Below are 27,598 nucleotides of genomic sequence, written 5' to 3' on the forward strand. Positions count from 1 at the left end.
AACTGCCTGGAGTTCTGTGGGTATCACCAGACCACAATATTAAAGAGGCTGTCAAAAGAGCATTAAATATACTGTCATAGGCATCATATACAAGCAGGTTTTAACAGGTTTTTCTGCTTAAGTGCCTATCGAAAACACTAAGACAGACTTCAAACAATGGCATTCTAGACGTGCCTTTTGCATATAAGATGATGCAACATCAAAAACAAAATCACATTTTTCTTTTTCTTTAAATCAAATTACAGGCATGATCCCTGATTCCAGAAGTAAAACCTATGTATAAACAAAGAATTGTTTCATAAGAGGCAAGAGACTTTACATAAGACTTTTTTGGTGGTGGTATAATGCCAGAGTGAATTCTTTATAACGTAGCCCTAAAGATCTGGACAACACAGAGCGTGAAGCTGTCTCATAACTGATGAGCAGTGGAGCTCTATGGAACTATTCCATACAGCGTTAGAGTAGCTACTTGGGTGCTCCAGAGTTTGTTCACACTCATTTTTATTTGCAACCAAATTTGAAATTAGAGATAGCAGTTTGACTAGCTTTCTGCATCCTTCACAAGTGGTGGTCAGTCACATTCGTAAGTCTGGGCAAAAGCTGGAGACTACAAATACAGGTCAACTGCACTGGAATATATTTGTACATTTCAGATTCAGACAGTATCTCATTTAAAATACTTTTGGGCACAGTGGAATTCAGGGAGTAATGAAGAGTCCGGCTACCACAGCAGGAGGCATTAAAACAAGGTGAGCAGGGCTGTCCTGGATGGCAACGTTGCATTTGATGGTGGTTTTCTCACGGCTTTGGCTATGTAGAGAAATAGTGAGCCACCTGAAAACTAAACTGGAATTTGTCTGTCAACCAGGTTAAGTGCTCTGTTTATTCTCTTAGATTATGCTCTGCTAGTTATCTGCCACTTCCTATATATTTGCTGCTTTAAAAATATTTTCGATTTGTACGTTTTGCATATGAGATGAAATGCTTGAATGACAGGAAGAAATAAGGGACACTAAAAAGCATATGATAGGTTTTGCTCAAGAAGAAAAAATGAAAAAAATAAAAAAAAGAAGATGAGGCAAATAAGTGGAAAGAGAATGTGGAGTGATCTGGGCATATATTCTGTCTCATGTATTATTTTTATTTTTTCACTTAGAAATCACTCGAGTCACCACAATTGCCTAGGCATTAGATGCACAATAAATATTACATCTGGATCTTTTTTAGCTTTGCCATTACTTTTTATCCTTATCCTGCACAGCACTACAGCACATATATCACTACCTCAGACCCCTAGGCCAGAAATCAAAGTATAAGCTGGGTATACTTTGCTGGTACGGTATGTTAATGTGCTAGTTGCTATGGCGATGCAGTTATCAAGTTAACTCTTGACTAACAGTTTGCCTAAATAACGTGGCAATGTGAGTCAGTGCGGAGCCCTGTGCAGTGACAGCTGGATCACTCCTGATTTTCAAGTTGAGTCCTTAAAAATTAGCAGAGACATATCTAAGTTACGCGGCATTTTGCAGTACAGCTTTTAGATATGCTTGATTTTCAGCAACTGAAAAATTCCTCCCTGTGCATCAGAAAACAAATTCTGCTTTTCTTCTCCTGCAGAAGGATAGCAAGAACATCGTGTTCTGGATGCTGTTACAGAGAGAAAGCAATTGAGACACAGACTGCGGTCTCTATGCTCACTTGCAATCTATTCATAGCTGAGTGATGTTAAAGCCTTAGTAATGAACCCACAAATTTTGGATGCTTGAGTCAGAATAAAGATTAAGGGAGCAATAAGAAAACAGCCTTCTTGCATTCTCCTGCCCTTCTCTATCTGTACTTGTATCTCTATTCAGCCAGAAAACATTTCCCCTCCTTGCAATTTACCGAAAAACATTTAGTGACACTATCATCTTCCTACTTTGTACTTCTAGCCACCTACAAGTGACATTGTGTTTCTCTAATAGGCCATTATGTTGTCTGCCTGAAAGCATTTGTTTGATATAATTCCTTACAAATGTACTAGAAAAGTCACATTTGTTTCTAGCTTTCTAAAAATGTATTTTAGATTTATTTTTTTTAGTGATGCTGCTTTCGTTTGGAACCTCTTTACCTATAACTTCAGTTTTGTTCTCCCATAATATGATGGATCTTTCCCTGCACTCAGGAAGGCTGCAGTTAAGTCATTCAGTTTTAGCAGGTTATTTTTCAGTTTTTTTTCCTGAACTGCCACACAAGAAGCCAAGTTTTATGAAAACCAAAAAATAAAAAAATCCATCTCTCTCAAGGAGAGCTGATTCATTCCCAGTGATGTGGAAGGGCACAAGTGCTATAGGTCTGCCTTGGGAGTAAGGTTTTCAGAGCCAAGCCAAAAGAGAGGAGAATTTCAGTTCTGCCCTTAAGTTGCAGGCAATTACAGTTTTTAAAAAATGATTTATCTAATTGAATTACTAGTTGCTATTTAAAAAAAAAAAAACAAAACTCGTCTGTTTTCTGGGCATAACAGTTGCACATCCACATTGAAAGCAGGGGGGGATTTTTCACCAGATCTTTCGCTTTATAATCTTATTTCATACTTACTCTGCTTTGAGATAGCCCAGAAGATTGATCCGAGGAGCCAGCTGATGCGGCCTGAGGACAGCAGACTGGTTGTGGGCACGTGGCAGAGAGCAACTATCAAGGTGAGCATTTATAGATGCAGATGAGCTCTAATACCGAAATGTGTGATGTGCATTACATGAAGGCCACTCTGCGCCAGCACTAGGTGATTCCAGATATATCAGTGGGTAAAAGGTTGAGAGGAGATGGGATTGTTTACTTATCCACTTCCATTTTATCATTCAACCTACAAGTGATTTCTAAAAGCAGAGGTATCCAAAACCTTCTGTGTGTGCAGTGAGGAGTCCGTTGAACAAGAGAAGTAGCAGGAGAAGGTCCTGACCCACAGAGGAGCTCCATGCTGTACAAACATTAGCCAGACAGAAGTAAACACAGGGAAAAACATTAATTCCTTTATAAGATCAGGCTGTTCATAATATATTTTGATTCAGCATCTTGATGCCCCACTTTAACTGGAAGTTTTAACTTGGAAGTTTTCTATTCCCTGGAAGATTTCTCTCTAGCAGAGATAAGAAAGAAAAAGCAATCCAAGTAGTAGTCTTGAGGAGCTCAAGAGGCCACAATGGGACTAAGTAGAAATATTTATTGCTGCTCCGTGTTCCTTTTCCGTAACGGGAGTATCCTAATGTGAATTACAGTAAAGAAACTTACTGAGAATTATTCTATTTTGGTGACAAAGCCAGCACTATAAAAACATAGTAAATTAACCAAAATAAATAACTAGATAATAATAATAATATAAAGAATGTACTGTATGTCAGACCAGTTGCTAGTCTAGTATTCTGTGTCCTGTCAAACTGTTGATAATCTTAAGGACAGTGCTAGAAAAATGAGCTCATATGAACTAACCTGAAATTCAGCAAGGACAAATAGAGGAAGCAAGAGCCCCTTGCAACACCATGGGCTGGGGATGGACTGACTGGGGAGCAGCTCTGCTGAGAAAGCCTTGGGGGTGTTGGTGGGTATGTGGCAAGCTGAACGTGAACCTGCAATATGCTCTGGCAGCAAGGACAAGTAACAGCAACCAGAACTGTATTAACAGGCAAATAGCCCCTAGTTTGAGGAAAATAATTATCTTGTCTTTCTCAGTGCTCATTAGACTACATCCAGGCACTGTGTCCAATTTCCAGTTCTGCAACACAAGAAAGGTATCAATAAGCTGCAGCAAGGTCAGCAGAGACCCCTGGGATAGTGGGGGCTGAAGGTTGTGGAGTTTCTTTCCTGGAGACATTCAGAAGCTGCCTGGACATTGGCCTAGGGAACAGGCTCTAGGTGGCCCTGCTTGAGCAGGAGGGTTGACCAGATGATATCCAGAGGTCCCTGCCAACCTCAGTCATTCTGTGATTCTGTGAACTAGAGAACTCCAGAGGTCCTTCCACCCCAAATGATCCTGAGATCCTAAGAAACACTATTCAAGGAGAGCCACTCTCATATAGAGCCACTCTCTGCTTCCCTTGCATTCAGAATTGGCATATAAAAGATATCAGAGTTTATACGCCTGTTGCCTTTTGTCTATTAACTTCTTGTCCATGAACCTGTCCAGAACTATTTTCCTCCCTCTACTAATACCGGGCATATGATTTTGCAATGCTAATTTTAGAACAGTTTACAAGTATTCCCCAAGCAGAAAGAAACTAAATTTAAATTCCTGGGGGGAATTATTTGCCTAGCTCTGATGGCCACAGTAGCAGCTGCACTTTTAATCTCCTATTCTGCAAATATTTATGAAAGCAATCTTACTGACTAAGCAGTCCATCCACTTTTCACAGGATTTCCATCCACTTTTCACAGGATTTCTCATCTGAGTGGTTACACTTATGTTCATATTTGCAAGAGTAGGTAATTAACGCTATTTCTGATTTTATCTTCAGCCCAGTAGGAAGACAAAGTACACAGAGATCAGCTCAGGGAGTTTTTTGAACATAACTATTTCCAAATCCTTAACTGCATTTTCTTCCATGCGTCTGCCTTAATGCTATCTCTCAAGCAGCAAACAAACTAAAAGAATATAGGCCAGAAGATGTCATTTCACTGTTTCTGGAAATCATTGTCTGCATCCAGACAACGATTTCACTTTTAAACACATTGCAGAGTGGTCACTGAGTCTCATCTCCCATTCTTTATTCTGGGCTCCAACCTGAAATTATTAAAATCTCAGAGGTTTTTTCCTGGTGCAAATATTCATATTAGTGTGGGCCAAATAAGCAAGCACATCACGACAGTGAAATTAGCATGTACAATTGGTTGTAGGATGTTTTTTATTTTTTCTGATGTAAGGAGGGGATCTAAATCTAACTTTTCAAGTTGTTTATTCTTTGAAACAGCCTCCTCTCCCTGCAAGAACCCTGGTGTTTTCAATAGAGTCATAAGCAGGCTTGGGACTCTGACTAGCCACAAGCCCTGGGCCAGCAAGTTGTATTTGCAATAAGGAATAACATCCCGTGTGGTTTTTTAGATAAGGCAATTTCAGCCAGTCCTCCCTTTTCCTTTTGGGAAAAAAAATAAATAAAATAAAATAAAATAAAATAAAATAAAATAAAATAAAATAAAATAAAATAAAATAAAATAAGGTTAATGTTTTACTGGATAAAGGAAGACAGACTTGTGAAGAAAATATATACAAACTCAGGGTTGATTCAGCTCAGCTCAGCAATGGAAGCAAGTTAGTTTTTGCCGTGTGTTTTCACTATCTCATTCTTCTCCTAGGACTGAGGGGCTGCAACATGGCACGCAGGCCAAGAATAGGCACAAAATGGAACTGGCAGGGACAGAGGGACAGCAAACATTCCTAATACTACTGAGGGCCCAAGGAGCAAGGTGGCAACTGCTGTTTCTGAATTAAAGCTAATTCTGTAGTAACATCTCTGAGCAGCTTTCACCTCACCCAGCTCTCCACAACTCAGGCACAGACCAACTATGAAGCACATCCGTAGGTGCGTTGCCACTGCTGATGGTCTCCTACAGCAGGCAGACCTACTTTGCCTGTGCTAGTGCCAGCCCTGTGAAGTGCTGCTTTTTCTTGACCTTTCGGATAGTATATCCTTTGCGAGTTTCTGAGGATGGGATTCCAGAGCCCCTTAAAAGAGAAGAGGCACTTTCCTGGACTACAATGGTGGATTTCTGTCTGTGCCCAGCACTGCGAGGTATTTATTTCATGTTCTGGCTTTCTTGTGCTTTGCTCTAAAATCACAAGAGTTTCTTGATTGGCAATAGCATTGATCAGCCCAGTAATAATCTGCTTACATGCTTCACTGATGAAACAGAGCTAGGCTACAGCAGGATTGCTCTCCATGTCATTACCATACCCACTGGGGATTGGGATGCTTATTGCAGTGAGCAAGGTCATGCAGAGAATTTTGTCCTGACCATGCTTTTCCTGCTGATGCGCTGTGGCAGCCATATCCCCAGTCAGGTTAATCAAACTCCCTTTAATTTGTATTTTCTCCGTTAAGATGGCAGCTGCAATGAAAAAGATAACCTCTCTGACCTCGGTGATCATCTCTCACTGTGTTTTTTCATCCCTGAATCTGTTAATTGAAACTACAGAGCCACAAGAGCAGCACTCTACGTAGTTTAGTCCCAAATCGTGTGAGGCCTTCATCTCAGCTAGGAATTTATGTATAACACTAATTATGACTGACATTGCCTGTTAGAGTGGGAAATAAAAATCACATCACAATGTAGCTGGAATGGTCCTGCAACCTCTCTACAGCTGGCTTAATGTTTCTTCACAAATAGCTTGACCTTTACAAAAGGAAGGGGGAGGAAACGCAGGAGGTGTTTTGAGCTTTAAATGATTCCCATTTGTAACTCCGTGAATGGCACACTGGGTCCGATTTCCAGTCTCTGGCATTTCCAGGCTGTGTTACAAACAGGCAGCAGGCTATAAGCTGCCCCCCGGGGGGAAGGAAGGAAGGCGATCAGGTAGGTACCCCGGCCAGCAGGCCTGCGGTGCCGCAGCATCCAGCTCGGCGCCCACGGGTGTGCTGCAGCTCCACGGGGTTACAGCACAGGCCCATTAGTAGCACCGTAAATACGTCGGGCTGGTGCCCTGTTGCTGTATACAGATTGATGATACCTCTGCAAAGCGATTCTAGAGAGGATATAAAGGCTGCGGAGAATTGGGACTTGGTGCCTTTTACCCACACTGCTCTTAATTCACCCAGGTACTGGAGAAGGCGGCTCCAAGACTAGTATTTCTTCCTGTCATCCTCAAACGCAATAAAAGAGACTGGGAATAGAAAAAAATAAAAATTAAAAAAAAAAAAAGGAAGGAATCGATGTGGAAAGAAAATGGAGGCTTTGACTGAAATCCACAAGAAGAGTCTGTAACCCTGCAAAACTTGCCTCATGCTGGCATCACTAAGAAAAGCTATTGTACTCCAGTTCATAGACTCAATTTCAGAAGTAATCACTGATGACAGCAAGCCAATTTACAAGGTAAATAAGTAACACAAGTGGGGGATTTGTTAGAGATTAATTTTTTTTTAGGAACCCGATCTGGTTGTTTTGCTGCGGACTTGAATTTACTTCCTATTTCACCCTTAGCTGCTCTCTGATCCAGGAAGTATTGAACATCGGCCTACAAACGTGTTCATGCAGAATGAAGTCTAAGTTCCTCATTTAAATATGTCACACATACCCTTGCCAGGAAGCTACTTTGTGATAGTAGGGATCATCTCTCGGCTGAGGGCAGTAATCCAGAACCAAAGTAGACACTACTGATAAAAGTGGAAAGCAAACCCACACAGCAGCTATATGTACATGAGGCAAAAGCATATGCTGCCCCAACTGATGCCAAAGGGGAGAAGCCCTTTGTTATTAAATCAATGGCCAGAGAGAAAAAAACTTAGATTTATGGTCTCCGTTTAGCGACCTTCCATTGGGAAACAGGACACTCATTTACTCCCCTGAGAGTAATGAGGAACTTAACGCAGGAGTTATTTTACAATAGCTTCAAAACAGTGTTAATAGGGAGAGCTGGTAACCTTACCTCTGCGTCTCTTCTACTAATCAAAGTGGCCCAGAGCCCGAAAAGCTGCAGTCTCCCTCCCTGGGCTGTGCAGGTACCGGTCAGGGTTGTGCTGCTCCCACAGCAAGTGCAGGTTCCTGGAGCACGCTGTGCTGACCTCCACTGCTGAGGGAACATACACAGCTACCAGCCTGGAGAAGCTCCTACAAGATGCCCAGGTGGAGAGCTTTTAGCCTGCAATGCAAGACTGCCAGTACAGTTGGTAAATCTCCCAGTCATAATTAAAAGCCCCTGAGTAAAATTTCAGTGGGAAAGTGGCACAGAACATGAAGCGAAACGTGGCACAGTACAGACTGCCTAAATCAGCACTCACTGCCCTTTCTGCAGAAGAAAAGTGGCTTTCGTTGTCACCAGCAAGCCAGGTTCAATGAGTGGAAGCTACAGCAACAAGCTGTCAGGTGGCAACTGGTGACAGAAGTCATTATTCTCACAGGAGCTACGTCCCTAACTGGGTATGGCGCGTTGTGGCTGCAGACCCCGGGTGCCCAGCCGCATGCCCAGCCACTCCACGCAGTGTCTGTGGTGTAGGAAGAGCTGCAGTCAGTCACTTCTACTCCTTGCAGGTGAAATGCCTGCAACATACCCACCATCCGAGCAGGCAAGCTCCCCAGGCACACAGCAGCTGCTAGGTACAAGCTTGACTGTTCTCAAGTGCAGCTCTCCAGTTGCCGTGTACAAGAGCAATTCACGTGTTTCTCTTGCACTCAGTTTCTGCATCCCACTGGGCTGAGCACCGCAGGCAGGAACGATGAGCTGACAAGTACCTGAAAGAAGCCTCTCCTGCAAGCCTCCTGCCTTTCTCCAGCACCATGCTATGCTCAAGTCAGCAGCAGTCGGAGACCAAACTACAGTCAGGCTTGTTTACTTCCTGACCTCGCTTAGACATGCACAATCTGCTCCCCACTCCTTTGAGGCTGCTGGAAGCTTCTAGGAATCAGTGATTCCTCTGGCATGGATCTTGCTAGGAGAAGAGTCTGTCAAGGCGTATATGAACAGAGGGTACCTAGAGACTGGCAAACTACTATTAAAATATCAAGTGGAAACATCTGCAATTTAGAAGGAAGGTTAAGATGCTGGGGGAAACAAACTTTTGGGGGTTCTAGTTGGCATTAAAAAGCTTTTCAGTTGAAATTCTACAAATATGCTTAGTTAAAATGTTTAACAAAAGCATGAGAAAGTACCATTTAAAAAATAATCAGGAACAGTTAAAGTATTTGCATGCTACAGAGAAGGCAGGCAAAAGAAAGAAAGATGGCTGAAATGAGCTAGAAAGAAAGAAAAAAAAATCTGCAAAAACTAGATGAACTGCAGCCCCTTTTTAATGGCTCCCTTAAGCCTAAGGCTTTGTGGCTCTGTTAAGACAAAGGGTCATCTTTTTTGATTGCTCCACCCTCAAAATGCAGTTCAGCTGTTCAGTTTTAGTTAGAATAATTTGACTTTCTGAATTCATTCTTCTTTCCCCATTGCGGGGGAATTTTAAACTGCCTAAAATCTTGCTAAAGCCCTTTGTATGAGAAAGATAGTTATGTAAGTCTGCTTGAACTTAGGCAAAGCTACTAGTTCAAATTCAGTAAAGAATTATCTGGAATTTATACTAAAGAGAAAAGAAAATAAGGCTTTCACAGAAAATAAGTTCAGAAGGTCATACTTTAAGAAAAACTGAGGTAGCACACCTGTGCATGGATAAAATCAGTCTCCAAGAGAAAAAAAAAGTCATCCCTAAACAAAAGGAGAAAAAAAATGCAGATACATAGTAGAAATGTTTAAAAACTGTTCTGTGAGGTGTAATTATACAGCATCTCAAATGAGGAGGAAAGAAATGATGGAAGGGGTAAACACTCACTAAACAAATTACAATCCACAGGTATCTATCTATCTGGCTAAAGCATCACAGTGTATCAGTAGCACAGCTAGTAAGTAGGCTTTGTACCAACTTTTTTTTGCCTTTTATTTCATATGTTTTTCCTCAAAACTGGTATGAAAGATAGGATTTTTTTTACTCCTGTAGTGGTCCCGGCAGACTTTCAACCTTTTGGCTGGTATCAGCTATCTTCACGAAAGAGAAAATAAACACCCAAGACTCTGAAAACATGCTCCTTCAGAAACATGCCTCTCAGCACGTTAGCCTCATCCAAACTCTCTTCTGTAGAGAGAAAAGTATCAGTATTTAGGCCTGTAGGGACCGTGCTTAGGCTGAAGGGTTTTATGTGTGCAGGGAGTGCTATGCTCACTTGAGACGCATTGGGAACAATATGTACTGCAGGTGGCAGAAAAATACTTCCTTGGAAGTGACAGAAGACGCTAATTACTTTCAATTTAAAGCTGAAAATACACAAATTTACGGAGCGTTACACGTCAGTAGTCAACTTCTCCATATCATTAGTCCTTCTACTGACGTGAAAGCAGAGTGAATTTCTTTTTCACTGGGAAGCATACTTTCATTAGTGGTATAGTAACATGGACTAATCCTTCTTTTCCTCCCTTGTCCTTTCTCCTCTCCCTTCCTCTCTTTCCAATTCCCCACTGAAAAGGAAACTAAATTTCAAATCAGCTTTCCTATTTTCTTGCACAGGTGCTCAAGACAGACCTAAAAGAATAGCAGTTTAGGAAACAGTGGGAGAGAGCAGCCTTTGAAAACATGGAAGAATCCTACTGTGAGAGTCTTTCTTGATGGATCAAGAGCTGTATTTACAATAAGGGAATTAAAATAATCCTGCAAAATAAAATGCTCATTTTCAGTACTTCACCAGTTGGGTACATGCAGAACTTAAATAACTATATGCATGCTGCAATATAATTAACAACTCCATTACATGTACTGCACAACTTCTGCGCATAGCTTAGAGAAGCAATTCAAGGATAAAGTCTTCCCCACAGTGTTCAAAATCTGGTGGCCCAAAAAGCTAGTTTTGAGCAAAACAGTAATTTGGTATCTGCATGCATTCATATACAAGGCCACTTAAAATGATATTACTAAGCTTGACAGACAGCAAGATTGGCGCCTGAATCAGATTTCCCTCTTTCCTTCTCATTTTAGCCCAACAGGAAATCCATTTTTCTTCTCAGACAATAGGTGAGGAGGGGGAAGAGAAAGATAAAAAAAAGCAACAGTCATACACTTCTTCAAAAGCATTCAGAAGAATGGGGGCTGGAGTGCAGGAAAATAAATAGCCTATTATGGGTGTCCAAATAAACAACAACAACAACAATCTTCTCAATCTGTACATATAAGTTTTGCATTTAACAATCGAAACAACCCTCTGGTAGCTCGCTGGCCCAAACTAGTGATTATTAGAACCCTGTCTTTCTGTTTTATTTAAATTTTATCTTTTGGAGGCAGGCTAGTTCAGTTCCAGTGTCACCACCTCTGCTTCTCCAAAATGCTGGAGATTATTTTATATGAAAAGCTTACTGAATTGAAATTACACCCCACAGCATTTTGTAAACAAGGGAAAATAGGGACTGGAGACAGCATGGAAAAGGAAAGGCTTTTATTTGCAGAAGACAGACAGCATAACCTGGCTTGTACATGCATTTTAGGTTTGATAGCAGTTTCTTGTGGAACTGCATTTGGATGTATTTCAGTTTTCTGCTTTGGACTACAGCTGTAGCTATTTACTTTGTATAGCTATAAGGATTTAAGGTAATTAAATATTAATGAATGAAAACAACTATTCAGGCATTCACCACTACCCCCACCTCCTGTTCTTTCAGCAAGGCCTTCAAGGCAGATTTCTATAAGGTTTAGCCAAACAATACATCAGATTGGCAACTAAATTTGGTACAGAAAGAACCATGGCTAAGCTAGGTAGCAAGTAGTTTGACAGGAATTGTGCTTGTAGATTACATCAGGAATAAAGGGAAATATGGAGATCTGAAAGAATCAGTGTTTGGGTTTCAAATGGGCTAGTTCAGACCATATGTTTAGTTGTGCTTTTGCTTGGACCAAACATAAAATACAGGTGTCAATTCAGGAAAAAATCATTTCTCTTTTAATAATACTTCTTTTTCCTCATTAATTTCATGAAATACAGGCATCTACACATGTATTTTACCAAATCTGACACAAAAGTTTTACAAACAGAAAGATGAGTTAAATGTTTACTACTTTTTTTTCACTGACAAGTGCACCAATAGAGTAATTGCACATGGACAGAAGTATACTGGCCTTCTGTATTTCAATTTTCCAAATACAACACGTTATAGTGTAATTGGCTGCTGTGAGAAATAAACAAGGGAAGATTACATCACTGCTTTAAGTACAATGCTACTTCTCTTACGGTGGGTAAAGATTTGGGATATTTCCAAGCTGTATCAACTACCTGTATGAGCTTATGAGGTAATATTTCTATCCTTCACCAATATTTATAAGTATTAGGCCAATAAATTATTATGATACCTTTGTTTAGCTCTTGGAAGTCTTGCATTTTTAGTAACAGAACAGATACAAATATATGCATGTTATTGCTTTAATATACAGATATATCTAATATATCAGAATGTAACCTTCTGCTATTAAATGTTTCATTCTGCTTTTTCTCCCCAATTTAAAAATAAAAATAAAAAAATAAAAGAGGTAGGAAGAGAAAGGAAAACCTATTATAGTTTTTGTCTCACTGAGGAAAGTACAATGAAGTTGCATTCTCCTTTATTTATAAAGCTTTTAGATTATGCTAAAAGTGCTCCAGGCCAACTCTGACAGATGTGGTAAATATAATTTCAGAATTCGCATAAAGAGAAACAGCAGAATAATATGTTCAGTCCTTTATGTCCCCATTCTTTTAAGAACACTGAAGGAATAATTCATTCCTGTTTAGTGACAGAGCATTGGATGGTATTGTTCAAGTATTTGCAGTTATATTTTTAAAGGTTATGGATTTTATTTTATTAGCAATTCACCTTTGTTCTGTCTTACTCCTGTTTTTCTAATGTAATAATAAAAAATAAATTGTTCATAAGTGCTATGCAGCAGGACTATGTAGTTAGCAACCAGGTTCTAGAAGCTGGCTCAAGGAGTGAACTCGTCTCAAGAGCTGAAGGCATTTCTGTAAGAAGGAGCCACAGGGGAGAGTCTTCCCCATTTCTGTTTGCTTCATGTAATGTTTTACAAGAACATAGTTAGGAAAGTAGCTGATCTTCTGCAGGCCACTTCATGGTGGAAAATGCAGCAGCACAAACAGAACAGCAGCAGATGAGAAAATACGATCCCCAAGGTGCGCGTTTTCATGGTTTCTCATCTTTTGCTCTCTCTCTTCCACTTAGAACAATGCAAAGATATCTGTTGCTTTTACAGCCACCCAATTGGGTGGATCTTGGTGCAAGTTTAGCCATAGATTCCATGTTAATTGTGCCTAAAAACTGAATATATATATCTACCCACCTAGGATTTTTAGTTAAAAAAATACTGTTCTGAGAACCCAGACCTCCAAAAATGTTTAGGTACATAAACTGAAATTCATAAACAATAAATTCATGGCATTCATAAACAAATTCCTACTGAATCAATTGACGTGGGATTGAAGTATTTCCATACTTCATAGACTCTTGAAAACACTCATCACCCAATGAATATCTACAGACTTCAGGTAGTGCAGATATGAAGGAAGGAAATACTCAGGAGACCTTTTTTGTAGTAGATACAATTTCCATAAACATCAGACATGGAGAAAGATTTGTTAGGCTGGAAAATAATCATACTATGTCTAAGATAGCACACGATTAGCTGTCCAAAATTTGTAAGCCAAGAACTAATTGTTTTCTAAGAGCACACAACATTTTACTGATGTTCAAAGTTGCTAGATAACTCTGGTCTCCATGTCTGTTATGGGTTTGTTGTCCTGGATTACACAGCAGGGACATGGCACACAGGAATTCTCTCCTTCGCATGCCTCAGTGATGTACAGGCGAGCTACTTTTGTGACAACTATGAAGGCATTTACATTCATACACTTTTTTTTTTTTTCTCTACAGAGTACAGCTGACAATGCAGGATCCAGGAGGTAGAACCTGTGAGCAACACAGGAGCATCAGCTTGCTCAACCAAGGTATGACAAGTCCCTACCCCAAGCATTTCCAAGATCACTTGTATGCACAAAAGTAGCAGGTGCACACACTTGCAGTCAGAAAATATCCATTATTTTCCAGAACTCATATAGCTGTATAATAAATTTCCACAAGGTGATATTTCAAAACAATCATGTTAACAGTGAGACTTAATCTGTACACTGAGCAGCTTCAAGACCCAGCGAGGGAAATATATGAGAAGTCCAATTTTCAATGCAATTTGCAAATCACCAGTTCCTCACAGCAGGAGAGGAGTGGCATTTTACAGCTTTCAGGTCAGTCAGTGAAGTGAGTTAGTCGCTCACCTACATTCACTGGAGGATTCAGAGTAAAAACTTGTTTGGTGTTTACTGGCAGCTGAGCATCGGCCATCATAACAGCTTCAGTACCTGGGCTTTCTATACAGCCTGTTGGTCAGATAACCAAGAGCTCATGAACGAACAGATACCTTACTGAAAGCAAAGGCTCTCCTACACCTGAGAGGCAATGTTGAAGATCATACCCTCACCCCAGTCCCGGAGGTACCTAGAAAAAAGGTACTACTTTTTTCCAGCACTAATATGGAGGAAAAAAAAATCTTAAAAAACTACTAGCAGAATTTGAGTGCCTAAATTCTTTTGAGAAATAAAATAAAATAAATAAAATAAAATAAAATAAAATAAAATAAAATAAAATAAAATAAAATAAAATAAAATAAAATAAAATAAAATAAAATAAAATAAAATAAAATAAAATAAAATAAAATAAATAAAAAAATGAAAATACAGGAGCGGGGAACACAATATGGCCTTGAATAGTGAACCAGCAGGGGGAGGCAATGAAGACCTACTTGCCTCAGAAGAGGCAGCAAGGGGGAGTTTCAACTCTTACCTAGATACGTTTGCTCTTTAATCAGGATAAACAACAATATGAGCAGGAAAGACCTGTGCTGCAGTTCATATTACTCAGATGAATACCCTAAACTTGGAAACAAAACTTTCACTCTTGTGAGCAAAACAAGCGTTAGTTTTCAAAACAAGCTCTGTTTTCCCATAAATATCCAATTTCCTTGCAATTAGCACATTTTCCTGTTAGTTGGAAACTTCAAATGCTCTCTCAAAGAGAACATTTATTCTAGAAATATCCTTATTCTAGGTCAGTGATCTCACTGCTGTTTTCTGTTTAAGGATCAGGCCACCTGTGGTAGTGGCCTACAGAAGCACTTAATATGAAGTGACTCTACTGATACACTGACTTCGTTTCTGATGCCCCCCTCCAACTTTGAAACTTGTAAACAAATATTGCTAACTTTATTTTTATTATGCAACTGAAAATTCCTGTTCAGTACCAGAACTCCTCTAGCAGAGAACAGCAGAGTAAGACACAAGCTTTACCCTGAAGAAAGACAAATTAAACTGCTATCTCCGTTGTACAGACTTAAGAAGCAGAGGAAGAGATTAGGCAGGTTGCCAAAGGTCACATTATAAAATATCTGTGATAGCATAAGGAACCAAGATGCCTTGAATGCCATCCAGAGCCACCAATCATCATATGTCTTCAGCCTTAGAACTCGCTCTGCTGCTTTACCTCTAAGAGCCTGGAACGAAGGCTGTTTTTCAGATTTATTAACTTCATGAATAGCTTTGTTGATCTTCCGTGTCAAATTCCCTGCTGCTGTTTATAAGGGTCTCACACTGCAACAAAGAAGAGAATATTGGTGTTTGAATAGCCAGAAAATATAATCTTGTGGAATCATCAGAAGATCTAGCAGGCAGGCAGAGCATCCTAAACCACTTTAACACATTCTTTAATTGAATTGCTTTAAAGCTTATTGGGCCCCTTAGGCTTTTAAATCCTAGTATACAGACCATGTATTAAAAAAAAAAATTAACCACCATTTGGTCTGCATTTGTAACTATATGATTCAAGGTCAATTCCAAGTATGAAATCACACAAATCCTCAAGATGATTTAAGAAAAAAAAAAATCTGGAAAGAAAATTAACCTCAGATGAAAGCTAGTAATAGTCTTGACTTCTGACTCCTGATGCTCTTCACAAAGTGAAAGAGGGTTATTATTTCCTCCCATCCCCTTAAAAGAGGAAATCCCAGACACAAGCTAAAAAAAATAATAGATTTTTCTGAGGCTACACTGCCATCTACTGTCACTGCTACACTTCGCTCACTTTTAAGCCTCATTTTACAGCCCATCAAATGAGTGTTCAAAAACAAAACCTTCCCTTCTCCGTCAGTCTTACAGTGAGTTAACTCCAGCTCTCATGTTCTGCTGAAGATGCATTCCACAGTTTCAGAGTTTTATTACTGGTCTTTACAGCTACAATAGACAAAACAGATTTAACTAAGATGAAGCACATCTCCCAGTCTACATTTTGCAACTTAGACTCTATTTTTTTTTATTTAGTTACCTTTGTTCTTTCTAATTTCTAGTCTGTACAGTGCACAGCTTCCTTTTATAGCCCATTTCCTTGTATATATTCACACATGTTCTATGCTCAGATCATAAATACTAAAATGTTTTCAGAAAATACCTACTGGCACTGCATAGGTCCATGTACAGCCTAAGTAAAACCATGAATCACTTCTACTTCCATAGACTGACGTTATTAAGAGACATGGGAAGCAGGCTCATGTAGCCAGCACTTACCTCCTGAGCCAAACCTTGAGTTGTGCCTCTAGTATAGCCTTCTTCTGAAAAGGCCTGAAGAATCACCTTTTAAAATCATCTAGCAGGTAGGTGATATGAGATAGAGTCATTTCTCAGATTTTCACCTGAAGGCACAATCTTCAGGTTGTCAGATTTCCCTCAAAATATATATTTTTTTGGCATTGCTGGGCTATTTCAGAGGGAGCCTGCCGGCACCACCTGCCACAATGCTTTCAAGTACAGTAGATCATGCTCTGAATATATATTAATACCTTTGCACATTGGTGACTCTTTGTCTTTCTACAACCTGGGAAAAATGTTCAAGTGAAGACTAGTCATGGTATCAAAATCAAGTACAGGCTCATGTGCTCACATACCTTTATTATGATGAAAACATCAAGGTTAGGACCTTTGTACATCTCAGATATAATGGGAAAAAAATACATCACTAAAGGCTTCTACTATCGCTAGAAGTAAATGAGTCACGATTGCTAGAGGCGTATTTTTGCTATTCAAACATTTGTGCATTAACTTTAATTTGGAAGTACTCATATATAAATTTAGAGTGAATGTATTAATATCAATGCATAAGCACTGAGTAGGTGAAAAACAGTGAAGGATCAGGTCCTAAAGGTAACTTCTGGAACTGTTTCTGGCTTTTGTCAGTTACTCTTGGTGTCAGGGTTATTGTACAAGGAACGCTGCTTACAGAGGTAAAAATTCATAAGATGAGTTTAAATACAAATGCAAACATTTTCATATTAAAAATCAGTTTAATGTTTGCTGCCTAGAACCACCAAGTAGCAAATCCCATTACTAAACTAGAATTTCCCTTTTCAAAGGCAAAATTTGCTTTCTCTGGCATTAGAAACCTTGCAGTATCATTTTTTATTTCTGCAGCATTTTATATGTAGAAAAATCTAAGTGAATATTTTCAGTCTTACGTATCGAAGAAGCTGAGCTGAGAGAATACATATATCTTTGAAGGGAAAAGAGGAAAACTTGTTTGTTGATTTCATTTTTAATATTACATACACTTTGAGGTTCTCTGGAGATCAAGATACTAGGTTTAGCACCAGAAATAGCACAGCAACAGCCAAAGTAAGGAGTGCAAAGGCAGCAAACACACATTTACTTTCTAAGTGCTTCTGTGGTTCATCACAATTTCCGAGTGCCACTTGGGCAAGCTGCAGTGAAGGTCAGGGCCGTAATTCCTTCCTCAGCACTGCCCTGGGGGTCCCTGGTGTCCTGCAAACTGCTGTGGTCGCAGCACCCCAGATGCTTGAGTTTTGTCTGTATAGGGATGGCTAGGTGCTAGAAGTGTGATAGATGGCAGAAGAATAAAGATTTTTAAAGTTATTTTTTTCTTGAGCCATTCTTGGTTGTTTACCGCCAGGGTGATGATTCCTCCTCTGGCTGGATCTGACCCCAGCTTTGCCTCAGAGAAGGTGGGGAAGGTCCCTTCTAGCCTCAGGCCCTCTTAGCTCAGGCACATGCACACAGCCTGATACTTCAGACATGAGCTACAGGCACTTCCCATAGCCCCTTAAGGGTCTTGAGTGTTATCTTTCCCCTCCCATTGGAAAGGACAGCCTGTTCGTTGTACATGCCGTAATTCTTTCAGAGATGTACTAACAGTTTCACTCCACAGAGAATTTGCTAGAAGGAGTTATTACAATAGCAGTTTTGAAGGGTATGATCGTGCCTTGCAAGTTCTTCTTCTAATGTGTTTTACGTAATAAAGTTTAGTGCCAAAGGAACTTCTTGGCAAGACAAGATCATTCAGGCATGAAAATCCATTTGAAATATAATTACTTCAAGTAAAGCCAGTCTTATATACTCACCAGAAGCTGTTAAATCCTCCTAGTTAACAAAGTAACAAATGGGCAAACAAATCATGTGGGGGAAGGGGGCAATAAAAAAAATGGAAGCATTTTGACAAGGACCCAATAGCAAAACATGATAGGAAGTTGTTTTCTGCACAACTGGAGGCAGTGATACAGAGATGCAGGAGCTGGGGAATGTTTCCTTCAGGTTTTTTGAGCCTTTTAGTGGCTGACTGAACTCTGCAGAAGAAGTCACTAGATCAACCTGACGCGTACACAGAGCAGCCCTGTGCTGTATATAGCCATTAAAAAAGTGGGTTGGGGTAGGGTGTGAAGGGGAAGAGAAATCATCCGGCTCCACGCCTTTGCTTTTCCTGTGTGATTTGTTAAATGGGGGAAGATGTGACAATTTTGAAGATAACTTTTGTTGCTGAGACTTAGTGTTTTAAAGCAACCTTTATCACATTGAAAACAAAACAAAACAAAACAAACAAAAAACATTTGATTGAACTGTAAACTCTTTACAAATACATGCCCCTTGGGGAGAATATTTTTCCTTATTATAGTCACTTCAGTTTATTTTTTCTCTTGATAATGCTTGCCCTTTGACACGGATGAGCTACATAGGGTAGTGATCAAATGTGCAGCCCCAGCAAATGAACCTGTGGAGCCTGTGGGATGGAGGGATACGGGGCTGAGTAAACATCAGGAAGCTGACTGGACCCAAGACCATCTTATCCTCAGCACGAGGGCCCATGCCAGTTGTTGAACACCATTTGGAACAAGCACAAGTTTAGATGTGGTCACTTCCTTGTAGCTGGCAATAACAAGAATACCAAGGAGACCTATTTTCCATTGTATTTTTCTCTTAACCTCTCTGCAGTGATTTAACTTTCCCTTTTTTACCTCAACTGTTTGAGATTTGTTACAATCTCCTCCCACACCCTTCCCCCTCCTCACCCTCCAACCTCACAATCTGCTTTTCTTAATGATTCCTTCAATTTATTTTTCTAGCTTTTCCCTACACGAGATCAAAATTCCCTGCTGTCACAGCTGTGTGCTGCTCACTCTGTTCAGTGTGACAGTCCAACAAGCCAAGTAAGTATATATGCTTAGATTATCTGAGTAAAGCCATTAACTTCTAACAAGCTAGTTAATATTAAGCACAGCCTCACATCATATGCTAGGCAGGGACTGGTTTTTATGGAGCACTGACCTCTAGGACCTCATTTTGTAATATTCTTGCCATCCCACCAGGATGACAGGGGAGATGGCAATAATATATGCACATATCCTGTGCAACAGAAAACCAAGAGAATTAATATTTGCTGCCCAGTGTTGACTTAATCTCAGACAAAGGGGTTTGTTTTACAACTCAGGTAGTCCTACACAAAACTGAGCTAAAATAAATTGCATATGATGAATCATATTGTCAGCACCACCTCCTACAAGCATACAGGGAAAGTAATGCTATTTTAATATTTATAAGTGCCATCTTGTGGAGATTCTAATATTAAATGTTCTTATTTTAGGATGTAGCCCCAAATGAGCTGTTCTCAGAGGGATGCTCTTTTTTTTCCCTCCCCTCCCCAACACCTGGCCAACAAACTTCACTGCAACACCTCACTCAGTCTCACGTGTACTTGGGAACATCTCTTCCCCTTTCCTTCACCAGAGGAATGAAACTGTGACACTGTTTTTGTCAAGGCTGCATGGCAAAAAAAAAGGCCTCTTAGGTCCTGTGCACCACAGTTTGGGAATTAGTGGCTTAAGCTACCCAAGCTTGAACTGGTAGACCTTAAATTATGTCTTCTGAAAATAGAAACAGAAAAGTCTGCTGTTTTGCTGGAATAAACTGGGATTAGAGTCAAGTGTGCAAGCATACTGTAGTCAGACATGGCTCAAATTTCGTTCTCGCAAATTTAGACTTCTAGCATCAGTAAGGTCCCGTAGGAGTGAAAGGGATGCTTCCTGTGCATTGGGAAATGTTACGTCCTGGGAGCCCCTTCATAAATATCCCTCAAAATCTTAAGGCAGCATTTCATGAAGCCCAGTTCAGACTGGGACACCTCAAAGCCCGCCAGCCGTACCCAGTCCAGAGGCCAATTCCTACGGGACTTCACAACACACAGGCTTGTCCGGAGTGTCACAGGAGTCACCGTCACAGCAAAGGGACGCAGGGGCAGCAGCTCCTCCTGGCTTACCTGTCCCTTGCCCCGGCTGGGGTGGGTGGTAGGGACCAGACCCAGTTTGGGCAGGGGCCACTGGAGGTACCAGCAGCGGCTGCTGCTCTGGAGATATTCAAGACCCATCTGGACGCCTACCTGGGCAACCTGCTTTAGGGAGCCTGCTTTGGCAGGTGGGTTGGACCCAATGATCTCTGGAGGTCCCTTCCAACTTCTACAATTCTGTGATTCTGTATAATTCTCCTCCTGCAGACAAACCTCAGGTGAGGCTGCTCAGCCTCTGGACACGCATCCAAAAAGGGCCTCATCTCACAGCCCCCTTGCTGAGCGTTTTGCTGTTGTTATTTTCAGTGACAGACTCTGCCAGCTCCTGTTCAGTTCTCACCCCACCTCTTCTCTGCCAGCAGTGGGAGTTGTAAGACTACTGTGAGCTATTTAGAATTGAATATTTTATCTTTGACTTTCAGAATTCTATTTCAGGTTCCTTAATATTACCCAATATAATGCAGGTGTGTATGTACGTATGCACATATAAATGTATGTATGCATATGCATACACATATATAAAGACACACAAAAAGGACTATGCTAGAACTGAAAGTACAAGAAAGGAAAAACAGTAAGCATTGCATTCTCCCACTGCAAGTCCACCTTTACTGCATAATAGGTAGTATTTAGAAATGAGGGCTACTGACAGGACATTGAAAACTCAGATTGCTACACTACTTTGCATTAGCTGAAAATCCAGTCTTACGATTTCAAAGCTTTCTTCAGAAATGACAGAAAATTCTTTTCATAATTTTTCTATTTTCTTTGAAAAAATGACATCATCCTTCCAGATCCTTCAACTATAACCTAAGAATGTTGATTCTGCCCTTTAACTAACTGAACTTATAAAACGGGTTTCTATTCATGATAACCATGACTAGCTTATTTTGAGTAAATTGGTTGTGTCTAATAAGAAAGTAGAGGATATTTTAGGGTAAAAAAAAAAAAAAACAAAAACAAAACACATTTTAGAAGTTAGCTGTATTCTAGTTTTTATTTTCTGTTGTAGTATTACACTTTTCTTCATTTATCCCCCACCCCCATGATCAATATAAAAATGTAAATTTCTAACCAAAAGAACACCCGTGTCCCCTGTATCCTCTTGGCTTATTCACAATACCCAGTTCCCAAGATGATGCTCTAGCATGTTAATGACAGGTTTTCTGAAATTAATTTTTTTTTTCCCCAAAAATCCAGTAGGAATTCAAGGTTTTTTTATTCATTTTCTTGCCTGAAGTGTTCTTTTCTTTAAAAATCCTGCAAAGGGTAATTCAGAAAAAGTAGGAACTTGCACAAAATATCACTCAGCCTAATGTATTACAACAGGCATTTTACACGGATCATAAGCAGACATCCTTGAATGTAGAAGCTGCAATTTGTCTCTATTTCAGAATGAAATGGAGCACTTCTGGGTACTTTTGTATCATACTCTGCTTTCAGATATTTTTTCCTATGACTACAGAAAAGGAGTTAACGCTTGAAAGAAATAATATTTGAATTCAGTCCTAAAATACAGGCCACTTTTTCTTTGTCCTTGAACCTTAATAATGTTGTTTAAAGGCCTGAGGTGTATTATCTCCAACTCAGGTTGGTAGTAAATAAAATGAAATTGCTTAGAGCAATTCCCAAGGCCACATTATGACACTTAACTCACTCTGCACAACTCATCACGGTTAATGTTCTGCTTATTGCCCACCTCACCCGGGAGCACAGCAGCACCAAACTCACCTCGCCCAACCTCATGGGCACAATCTCCAGGCAGTGGCGGGGAGACCAGGGATTTCCAGGGCTGACACATTACACAGTGGCTTTGCTTTTTTTGGATAGGTGGGGATTACTCCCAGCTAGTCCAGGCTGGGTTGAAAGATATAGCCTGGTGACGCAGGGCCCTACGCAGAAGACTAGAGGAAGGTTGTACGGGCAGTAAAGGCTCAGGTGTGCCGTTTGAAGACAGATTCTCTATACCGAGGAGTTTTTTCCATTAATGGCATAAAACAAGTGGATGTGAGATGCAGAAATAATGAAGCTTTATCTGCTATGAACTCAAACCTGAGTGATTAGCCAGCATCAGACAAAGACTAGACCAAGGAATGCTTGGGCTATGTTAATGCTCATTAACATATGTTTTTCAAAGACACACCTTAGCTTTGCAGTCCAAACCAGAAATATGATGGTCACAAGGTACCACTCTAAGAAGATGCCAGAACTACCACCAGCTGCCTTTTTTCTTTTCCATTGGAGGTTGCTTGTTCTTTTGAGTTCCTGAAAGATCAACTTACATCTGCATATGATTTTCATGACTGCATGCGGTACTCTGTTAAAGTTTAAATTATGCTTTTGAGGTGTTTCTAAGATTAATGTGTAACTATTGTAAAGTGAGCTCTAAAGCCTGGATCTGTGATAAGCTACAGTTTCTTCAGACTTCAGGTGCATGGAAATAAGGATGCTGGTTTATCCATATGAAGAAGTGAGCAACTATGGAATCTGTTGAAAAAGTGCAGAACCCATTTAACTGTTTAGGAAGAAAGGTGTCTTCATCCATTTAGGACAAGGAGTAACAATTTTAAACTAAAAGAGTAGTTTTAGATTAGATATAAGGAAGAAATTTGTTACTATGAGGGCAGTGAGGCACTGGCACAGGCTGCCCAGCGGAGTTATGGATGCCCCATCCCTGGAAGTGCTCAAGGCCAGGCTGGATGGGGCTTTGGGCAACCTGGTCTGGTGGGAGGTGTCCCTGCCCATGGCAGGGGGGTGGAGTGAGATGGTCTTTAGGGTCCCTTCCAACCCAAGCTATTCTATGATTCATTTCAGTGATGAATAATCAAGGTATGTTTACATATTGACTTTTTTTAAACTAATACAAATAAAGTGTGCATTTCCCTAAGTCTTAAGGAGTTTTGGGAGCAAAACTTAAACATAATTGCAATAAATATTTGCCATTCATGATGCCTTTTCACATACATGTCCATATATAGCCCACCTAAAGCTTCATAAAATATGAGATATCCTTTTACTAAATTATGTACTGTCTTTATCAATTTGTTTACTCTTTTTGATTATTCATTAATTTATCAGCAGTATTTTAAAGGAAAATAAGAGGCACCTTGATTTTTAAAGGCTCTCAAATTTCAGTTCTGTGTATTTGTCCATTATGCCCTTTAAAAAATAAAATTACGATTTCTTCATAGTTATGGCTATATTTTTGTTACACATAATTTCCAGCTGCAAACTTGGTACTGTAGGTGGCAGTGTAGGCCCAGCAAAGAAATCATTCACCTTCAGCACAATAAAGTCTATCTGGTTTTCTTTCCTCCCAGTGCAGGAGCTGAATAAATGATTTAAATCGTTAAAACATGCACTAGAAAATAATGGTGCTTATCTAAAAAAGAATTTATTACAGCTTTCTGACATCCAGTGCTACTCTGCACAGTTCATTGGTCTGAAGTGACATGTGTGAAACAAAGCTTTGAGGTTGTACACCTGTTTTCACTAGGTTAAGAAATCTGTAGCTTCCACATTTGGAGTTCAAACTTTTGGAGCACCTAAATCTTCAAATAAATATCCAGATTACAATAATTAAACAAATAAACCCATATGTCTGGAGGGCAGATGCACTAGCAATTTAAATAAGGAAGCTACTTGGTAGGTCTTGTGTGTAGCTAGAACACTACATTGCACAGTAGTTACTCATAGAGATAACTACTAGGAGGTTTCAGTAGAATTCAGTAGAAACTGAGTAGAGATGGCATAACAGACTCCTGGTACCCTCTTTGAATGATGAATTGCCATGTTTGCTGGGCCCTGAGAAGAATGCCTACTTCCTAAATAGTTTATTTTCTGTGTCCACTTTAGCCATTGCATTATAATCACTTCTGTGTATGCACTCTTTAATACATATTTGGATAAAGCCTTACACCAATGGGACCCCATTCTCTTTAATCTCTAGGCATTACTGTGAAAATAAGTGCGAAAAGCTTAACAACATGATCTGGAGAGAAGATATTTCATAACTTTGTTTTTTGTTGTTGTTATTCTCCCCTCTATCAGCTGATTCATAATGAGGTGGGCCCATCTGAGCCTCTAGTTTACCATTTTAAAAGTGAAATCAAAACTGAGGAAACTAAGATCCAGAGAAAAGAACGAGAGGCTGTATTCTGACAGAACAGGCTAAAGAAGTTACACAGAAAATAAGAGGAGTAAATGTATTTATGTGAACGTGATGCCTCCAAGAAGCACGGTAACCAGATAAACTCACACGCTGCACAGGAATGAAAGTTACAAGTGACCTCCAAAGGTACAAAGTCCTTTTTCACTTTCTAAAATAGTTAATTTCAATGAAAAGCAGCTAATATCATTGACAATACTTGGCAGCAAATGTTCTCAAGCAAAACTTTGTGAAGGCTTTTGCAGCTCCCTCTCTGATACGGTGGAAAGGCTATCAAAAAGTTAACCTGATGTGGACAAAGTAAATGGCATGACTATTTATCTTCCCTTCATAACCATCATTTTACTCTGGGAAGCCCAGAATCTTGCCAGGACCCCAAATACCCTAATAGGCACTAACTGCCCCATTAGTAAGGACTGGAGGATACAAGGCCAAAATCAGATTCTGGAAGGACCACACGGGTCTCTTCCGATTGTAAACCCACCTGTCCTCACTGCACAATCCCCAAACCACCAAGCAAACAAAGCAAATGAAACCCTGAAACAAGACCTCCAGCAACACACTAGCCTTCTCCAACATAGCCAGGTTATTTTCCCCCTACAGGCAGTTTTGCCTACAGCAATAACATTCGTGTATCAGTGCCCCAGGTACCATCCTTTATTAATTTCAGTTTCCACCCTTGAACCCATCCAACCCCTTCACACATGTCCGTAGCCAGCTTGCCCAGCTCTACCAGGTCAGTACTCTTCTTGTAACCCAGCTAAATAAAGCCAGAAATATCTGTGAAAGGTAAGCAGACACACACTCCCAACAAGCTTTCACCAAAGGAAACCAGGTTTGGCTTTCCAGAAAACACTGCTAGACTATTCAGCTATCTACCAAAGCAGGCCATTATTATATGGGACCTTTTCCTACCATTGACTAAGTCAACCCAGTATCCAACTGCCTTGGGCACTACAATCACTACAGATTGATTCACTTTTTCGTGTTTTCTATGCTGAAGCCTCATCACTCGGATCACCATCCCAGCCCACATACACCCACACCTTGGGCAGAGGCAGCCCGAGCACTGAGACATTTTTATCACTGAGTTCAGGAGCTCAGTTACCTCTGTAGTTGTTAGGGCTACTGACCTGAACAGCACCCTTGAGCCCAAGGCAACACCGCCCATGCTTTATTCAAAGTATCTGACAAGTCTTCCTCCAGCCCCACAGCTCTGTAAGGCAGGGGACACACTCAGATGGGAGAGGAGCCTGTGGTCAGGGCTCCAAGTGCACTGATAGGCCTTGATGGCCCTGACCATGCTCACCTGCACGTCTCCTGCTCTACCAAAGGGCCCAGGAGCACTAAGCTCAGTCTAGGGGGCTCTTTCCTTTTCTCTGAGCTGTGGGTATGCCTTTTCTTAGTGCTGTTGTCTGCTTTTCACAAACTGCTGCTTGATTGCCCTGCCGTTATTTCACTTTTTGGTGCTCAGTGAGGTGCTGGTGAAGCCTGTGTCTATCCTGTCCTTCACCCTAACCTGCTTAGGTGCTGTGGGGATGTCTTGTTGGTGAGACGTTTGTCTGTCTTGTGGCCATCCTCAATTTTTAGCTTGCTCTTAGTGTCGGGTGGCTTTGCCCTCACTTTAGATCATGCGATTTTTGCATATGCTGTAGACCCTTTCCTACACATCTGACTTACAACTGGGGTTGTGAGTACAAGGATCTTTCTGAGTGTTTCTCCTGTTCATAGGAGTGAGACAGATGAGTTCGGGAACCTGGTACCGTAGGTGGGTTCCCAACACGTGAACTGGTCTGTCACAGGTCAGCCTGGATGTGAGGCAAGGTCTCCAGCAGCCTCTCTTTCTGAGCCCATATGCTCTGAGCATGAGGCTCACACAACTGGTTTCCACCCTATGGATGTTTCAGGGGATTTTAGAGGGGAGGTGCTGTGACCCTTGGCTGTAGTTGCTGTTGTGATTCTGTGCCCTGTGCTCAAAGGGGACTCCGAAAGGCTCATTCCCTAGACAGCAATATAATGCTAATTCCTCCTCCTTCATGCGACTCCGTGATTTACAGGTCTGTGGCACTGCCAAATACCAGACATCTGCCACTGCTTTCTCACAAAACATGAGGCATAGTGTTTCACGGACTGGCGCTGGGCTAAACTGAGAGCTTTGCCTATGGAGTGCCAGAGTATAAAAAGTTGGGTGCAAAATTCAAATAGCATGAGATATGCTACTTGGCTGGCAGCAGAGCTGTGTGAGGCTGTGGTTCAGGACATAAATGTACTATGCATGGGGCAGGAATTGGCTTATCATTTGATCGTAACAATTATTTCTGGAAGATGTCAGTCAAAGAAAATATTACAGTGTTGTTTTTTGCATTACTTTAATTGGAACAGGTTGGGATGTGGAGCTGTTTGCTCCCACCCGTGAAGAACAAAGGTTTAAGAAGACAAAGGGGGAAACTTAAAAGACAGAAAAAGCAGAAGAATGTAAAAATTGAGCTTACATCAATATTTTAAAGTATGGAAAAAGGTAGTAAAGCAAATACTAGTTTTCTTCATTACATTCCTGGCGGTTTATGACTGTTAAGCTTCAGTTAATTAACATACCTAAGCAGCGATGTAATGTAAATACATTGTTAGTATTTTAAGTAACATGTAGAAATTACAAACAAGAAAGTTGCTAACACTTGTGTAGCGAAGTTTATTTTATCCCAAACGTGTTCATATTTATTATAACCTTACGTGAGAATTCACTGCTGTCAAGGTATACCTTGCTGACTAATGCCAAGTGACATGGAAGGATTAATTCTCTGGCGGTGGCAATCTGGAACACCAAATTTATTAGGTAATGTCAGTGCTAACACTTCCAGTACTCTACTCCACAATAATTACTTGCAATACTGACTTGACCTAATAGCACAATTGCAAATGCTAGCTGGGATATTCCACAAATTTTTCTTCCAGGACTCAAATACTTGTGGTTCTTCTTCAGAATGTCCTGGAGCAAACATTTGTGGCATGTCTAGACCAGC

The 27,598-nt window shown here is 40.4% G+C and overlaps 1 long non-coding RNA gene across 3 annotated transcripts; it reads left to right on the top strand.

Annotated features, from left to right (window-relative positions):
* Positions 1 to 584: 584 nt before the first annotated feature.
* Positions 585 to 27,598, top strand: LOC106045947 (uncharacterized). 3 transcript variants are annotated; one of them, XR_007168558.2, is made up of 7 exons: positions 585 to 749; positions 2,593 to 2,678; positions 6,783 to 7,056; positions 13,619 to 13,692; positions 19,194 to 19,277; positions 24,461 to 24,707; positions 26,961 to 27,598. It is a non-coding gene; the product is annotated as an uncharacterized lncRNA (long non-coding RNA). The 3 variants fall into 3 exon arrangements; XR_007168557.2 differs by lacking the exon at positions 6,783 to 7,056; XR_007168556.2 differs by lacking the exon at positions 585 to 749 and having other exon boundaries at positions 2,072 to 2,678.

The sequence above is a fragment of the Anser cygnoides genome, chromosome 2 (genome assembly GCF_040182565.1).
Source record: "Anser cygnoides isolate HZ-2024a breed goose chromosome 2, Taihu_goose_T2T_genome, whole genome shotgun sequence".
In the NCBI taxonomy this organism is placed as follows: Eukaryota; Metazoa; Chordata; class Aves; order Anseriformes; family Anatidae; genus Anser; species Anser cygnoides.